Source organism: Pseudorasbora parva, chromosome 14, assembly GCF_024679245.1.
Source record: "Pseudorasbora parva isolate DD20220531a chromosome 14, ASM2467924v1, whole genome shotgun sequence".
In the NCBI taxonomy this organism is placed as follows: domain Eukaryota; kingdom Metazoa; phylum Chordata; class Actinopteri; order Cypriniformes; family Gobionidae; genus Pseudorasbora; species Pseudorasbora parva.
Genome location: NC_090185.1, coordinates 2,913,063 through 2,919,438, shown reverse-complemented (window position 1 = coordinate 2,919,438; position 6,376 = coordinate 2,913,063). Strand labels below are relative to the sequence as shown.

At 38.1% G+C, this 6,376-nt stretch overlaps 1 long non-coding RNA gene across 1 annotated transcript; it reads right to left on the bottom strand.

Annotated features, from left to right (window-relative positions):
- Positions 1–695: 695 nt before the first annotated feature.
- On the bottom strand, positions 696–3,691 carry LOC137040817 (uncharacterized). Its single transcript, XR_010897985.1, has 4 exons — positions 3,507–3,691; positions 2,963–3,069; positions 915–985; positions 696–832 (listed from the first exon to the last, which is right to left on the bottom strand). It is a non-coding gene; the product is annotated as an uncharacterized lncRNA (long non-coding RNA).
- Positions 3,692–6,376: the final 2,685 nt, after the last annotated feature.

The following is a 6,376-nucleotide window of genomic DNA, read 5'->3' as shown; positions in this document are numbered from 1 at the left end:
ATAAAAAACGATACAAACCCCTATTAAATTGTAATAGAAAATGGCTCAAAACCACACTGCATTAATTTAATAATCAGCATTTATTCAGTGTTACTTTGTACAAATATTAAGTCAACATTTGAACAGTGTAAAGTGTTAACAAATTATGAGTACAGAAATGTAACACGTCCATTCATTAATCAAACAAACAACATAAGCAATGTAACCAATTATTAAAATATTTTATTGTCTTATTAGGGATGGGAGTAGTTAAGGATTTTCTCACTTATACTTATCAATACTCATATTGGTACTACTCTCAATAATTTAGCACAAAAAAGACAAGGAAAAAAAGATTTATCAGTTTCTTTATTATTACTTTTATTTGCAGAAATGTCCTGCATGTCCTGTGAGGCACCTGCTACAAATGTCTGGTGGTGATGTGCTTTATTGCTTCACTATCTGTAGCTAAACCTGAACAATGTGACAATTACAAAAGATATATAGTCCTTGAGCTATAGTAAAAAAAAGAGATATGTAAAAAACACTACATAGAGTCCTACCATCTTTTCTGTATTATTGGGCCAAAATATACATCAACAGGTTTTTTTTTTTTGTTCAAGAAAATGAGCATGATGACTTTCTCAGGAAGAATCTGAGACCGCTCATTCCTGACTGTGTCCCAGCTGTGGAAAAAGCTTCAGACAGTGTTGATGAGGCCGAGGGAGATGGAGAGCTGTGAGAGAAGAGGAAGAGGGTCTTTCTTACCCCACCAGCGGAGGGCAGGGTCTTCTGAGGATAGGATAGGAGGATGGGCTCTATATATTCACTTTGGATCTTTGTAAACTGGAAGCTGAAAAAAAGCCATACTATTGTAGGTGTATTGCTTTTTGTTAAAAAGGTATAATAATAGTTTTTTTTTTTTTTTTACTTACGTGTTCTTCCTCCTCTTCATCCTCTTCCTTATCCCGAGCTGCACTGTCACATCTTCATCATTTTCTGGCAGCTGAAACAGAGGAGAACCTTATTAATGTTGCTAATCTGTGTTTTTATGCTTTTGAAAGAGTCTCTTTTACTCAACAGTCACCAAGGCTGCATTTATTTGATCAAAAATACAGTACAAACTGTAATATATATTTAAAGTGATAATTCACCCAAAAATGTCAATTCTGTCATTAATTCCTCACCTTATGTTGTTCCAAACCTGTAAGACCTTTGCTCATCTTCAGACACAAATGAAAATATTTTTGATGAAATCCAAAAGCTTTCTGACCCCTCCATAGACTGCAACACAAGGCCCAGAAAGGTAGTAAAAACTTTGTTAAAATAGTCCATGTGACTCCAGTGGTTCAACCTTAATGTTACGAAGCAACAAGAATACTTTTTGTGTGCAAAAATAACTTAATTCCACAATTTTGATCTAGCCTGTGCCAGTCTCCTTAACGTTGTAATTATTGATGTCTTTACATCCTTTCTGGGCCTTGAAAGTGTTAATTAAATTGCTGTCTGAAGATGAATGAAGGTCTTACAGGTTTGTAACAACATGAGGGAGAGGAGTTGATGACAGGATTTAAAGGTTTGGTAGAACTAACCCTTTAAATTGAAAACAGCTATTTTACATTGTAAAATTATTATTATTCTTATTATTATTATTTTAATATTCCTGTCATTAAAGCTGAATTTTCAACATCAATACACCAGTCTTCAGTGTTACATGATCCTTCAGAAATCATTCTCATATGATGATTTGCTGCTCACAAAAACATTTATGATTATTAGCAGTGTTGACAACAGTTGTGCTGTTTCATATTTTTGTGTAAACCATGGTGCATTTTTCAGGATTCTTTGATGAATAAAATCCTCATATTAGAATGATTTCTGAAGGATCATGTGACACTGAAGACTGGAGTAATGATGCTGAAAATTAAGCTTTGATCACAAGAATAAACTACATTTTATAATATATTCAAATAGAACCCAATTATTAAGAATTTTAATATTTCAAAATATTAGATTTTACAGATTTTTTTTAATCAAGCAAATGCAATCTTGGTGAGCATTAGAGACCTTTTTCAAAGAACTGTACCAAAACCAAACTTTTGAACATTATTGTATGTTTGAGGTTTTACATACTAGTCACATGGTGATAATGCCAGGGTTAGTTCATCCCAAAATGAAAAATATCCCATGATTTACTCACCCCCAAGCCATCCCTAAGTTCTTCAGGCGAACACAATCAGAGTTATATTTTAAAATGTCCAGGCTAATCCAAGCTTTATAATGGCAGTGAATGCTTCATTTTTGAAGTCCATAAAAGTGCATCTATCCGTCATATAATTGCGCCACACAGCTCCGGGGGTTAATAAAGGCCATCTGAAGCAAAGTGGCATGTTTGTGTGAGAAAAATATCCATATTTAAAACTTTATAGACTAAAATAACTAGCTTCCAGTGGTCAGCAATGCGCGAGTCGATTTGCGCTAAAAAGAATAACCCTTGACGCATGCGTATTGACGAACGCAGAAGTACAGAAATTAGAGCAAAACAAAACATAGCATGGGGGGGGGTCACCCTTTTTAGCGCAAGTCGACTCGCGTAGCCTACCGCTTATCACCAAGCAAACCAAGCAATATTCACTGCCATTATAAAGCTTGGAAGAGCCAGGACATTTCTTTATATAACTCTGATTGTGTTCGTCTGAAAGAATAATGTCATATAACTTACACATAGGATGGCTTGCAGGTGAGTAAATCCTCACCATTTAAGAGATGTTGTCCGACAGGAGATCTGCTCCAACTCTGCTAACTTTACAGTGCAGGCTGCAGGGCATCAGCATGAAAGCATCAACAATTTATCAGAGCCAAATATATACATTATACAACGCCAGGTTTATTAAAAGGAAAGAAGCTACAGCAAAGGTTAAATGCAGAAAAGAGAAAGAATGGGTTAAAATATTGTTAAAAATGGACAAGGTTAATCAATCACCTTTTTCAGTTCACCTGTGTTTTCTACTTCTCTTTCAGCAGCTTCCTTCAGAAATGTTGGAAACTTGGGAGCTTCACCTCTGTTGTAGAGGGGTTATTTTGTCCCTTCTGAAAATCACAGAACATTTTATTATATGTTAACACGTTTTTTTCGCGCTCCGTGTTAATATTAAGTTAATGTAAGTGGCTTCGTCGATTAACAACAAACATAACGTTAACGTTAGTTCAATTAATTAGCCACCTTCAATGACCCATTCAATTCCCAGAAGAAAAAAAAACTTTATAAAACTATCAAAACCTCTCATTTACACGTGATTCAAAGCCTAAACAAGAGATTAACTTTATAGAGTTAACGTTAGCCTCGTTAACTTAACTTACTGTTCGGAAAACGGTTGATGTAGTTACGGACTTTTTTCCAAAGACTCTACATTTCTATGAAGTAAATATTCAACAGAACAGAAGCGTGTCAATGACACATAAGAAATGTCAGGAAAATGTCAGTAACAGTTGTGTGTATTATTTGTGTAACTTTAAAGACAACTCACCTGAACGTATAGTGAAAACAACAACGAGAGGGAGTTTTGCGGCTTGTCAGTTGTGTTGCTGCACCGTTTCCATGGCAACTCCGCGCCGCTCCATTGACACATCATCAACACACCACGTCAAAGTCACGCAGCTCAAAAATAATAAAAATTAAGAATAATAAATAATGAATTTAGAACTCATTTTGATGTTCTATGACCCGCTCCTGGCACCGCACGTGATAGTGGGACAATTGTTTTGTTTTTTTAGATTTTTTATTGTTTTTGCCAATACGATTTGCAAACATGGATTCATTTAAAAATATTTGATGAATGTAAATGTCCCATATAAATCAAAATGGCATACATTTGATAATACTTGTAAATTAATAATGCAATTTGGAAAGTTATGAAGACCAGTGGGCCACATCGCTACAACGTTCTCCCTGGGATAAACACGCGACGTCTTTTGAGGACGTGCCCATGACGTTTCTGGAACGTTAGCCAAGATTCTAAAACAATAGAACTTTACCACGACGTCCTTACAACATTCTCTGTGGGATAAACTAGCGACGTCTTTTGAGGACGTTCCCACAACGTTTCTGAAACGTTAGCCAAAATTTTTAAAAATGGAACTTTACCACAACGTCCTCACAACGTTGTCATAAAGTAATGTCACGCTGACCAAATGACGACTTACTGACGACGTTGTCACAACGTACTGTGTTTGCTGGGTCGTCATGTAAGGACGCACACTTAAAAGTAATCGGTCAGGTCGTTTACATGGTGAAAAAAAATTAATAACGAGTATGGAAGAGATTCAAGCTGTGCTGCTTTTGCTGGTTATGTATAGGTTTACTAAAGAGGTAATTAACAACGACAGAAAAGAGCACTAATATGCAGATTCAGCAGCATATTCAGAAAGCTTGTAAAGCTAGATTTAAAATGACAATGTATATTATTATCAGCTATTACGGACATTGAACGTGAGATGGCTGAGACGACCGCGCGCCATCAGACAGAGAGCAAGACTGATATTTACTGAACGGACTGAACCTCGCAAGACTTTTAAAAATGCCGCTTGATCTAAACCAATCAGCATGTTCAGCGCCCAAGTCCCGCCCTCGAAAGTTCCTGAACTTTGAAAAAGTACTACCTCGCGAGCAGGGCCGTTTGGAGGGGGAAATATTTACCCGGAACTTAGACCCTGGTTCCTGCGGTCTAAACACACGAAGTACCACCCAAAGTTCCTAGTTCCTGGGTAAAGTTCCTGCGGTGGAAACGGGGCTCTTGATAAATGCCGCGGCTGAAAACGATCGTCATTAGAATAACACGCCCCTATATATTCAAGTCTCCGCCTCCTCCACGCCCTCATTTCACGGCATGGACAAACAGAAGACGGCAAAGAAGCGAAACTTCTCCGACGTGGAGATCGGGCGCGCTCAATCATCTCACTAGTTCACTAGTCAGGGCACTGATTAGGACATAAGTCAATGGGCTGACTCCCTGATCAGTGCCCTGACTAGTGGACTAGTGAGATGATTGAGACGCCCATCGAGACCATCACCAGGGAAGTGGAAAAAAAAAACCCCGAAATTGATTTATTTGGGAGTTTAAAGAGTGGGAATAAAGGCACCTACAAAAACTGGACCCGAATTACGAGTAGCTACTCTTAATAGTGTGGAGGTTGAGAAGCGCACTCCAGCAGTTTAAATAGCTGTTTGGATGATAAATTACCATCACAATGCATTATTTTACAGCACGTTTTGAAACAATTAGCATTTAATTTCGTATCACGGCACATGTATTGGGGTGTACGACAGTGATGATGATGTGATGTGGAGTACCATTCATTCACATTAATAATTACATGACAATTTGTAAGATTCTTCTTATTATTATTATGATTATTATTCTTAATGACGCTTGTTATTTAGAAGAAGAATGTCGTTTTTATTATTTTGTCAGTCTGAATTATTTTAGTCCCAGTCCGTGCGCAGCTGCCGGGCCAGGCGGGCCTGAAGCGTCAGGTAAAGCTCACAGGCTCGTGACTGGAGGAATACATACGCCTACAAATCATAACGCTTTGGTAAAGTCACACAAATTAAACATTGACGTTCATGTTGCACAAAAGTAAACACTGAATGTTGTTGTTGTGGTTTTTAACAGTGGGTCATATAGCATATCTTGTCAGTGCGTTTTGTGGTGTTAGGAATTGTTTTTCTGCGCATTTTCCCACTAACTCAAACGTGCGTACACCACCTCTTGAGCTGGCGTAGGATTTGAGCGAGCCGTACGCCAACGTCCATATTGATACATCTCAAAGTCACCGTTGGTTTGGGTGTACGCACTTTTGATAAATGAGGGCCATTGTGAAGGTGAATGCATATACAAAAAAGCTCTCCGTTTTTGGATTCAATAAAATATAATCCAAGCCCCTTTGATGACGTGCATGATTACGTTACTGTTGATCATCTGTCCATCATCGTCTAAAGCCCGCCCTGATGATTTCATTGGTCTGAACAGTTTCTGTTCGGGGATAATTACTCCTCTATGGAGCAAGGCCAGACCGAAATGCTCGACCTAAAGATTTTGTGGGCGGGGCTAGGTTCGGCTGGCATCCAGGCTAAAACTCCCCCATTGTAAGTATCAAAAAATTACTGTTCAACTTCTGGCTGCTGTTTCAGATTACCAAGGATTTAAATTCTAGTTGTTATGGACCTCACTGCCGAGAGACATTCATCCTCATAGCCAAGCAACAGTAGATGTCCAGGATTCAACGCAGGTTTACATGTTACCACTGTCCAGAAGACACTACTAAGTGTCTTAAATCTGTATATCACTCAAGCTGATGGTTCCATGGGGGTTAATGCAAAGCTGAAGCGTAAAGGAAT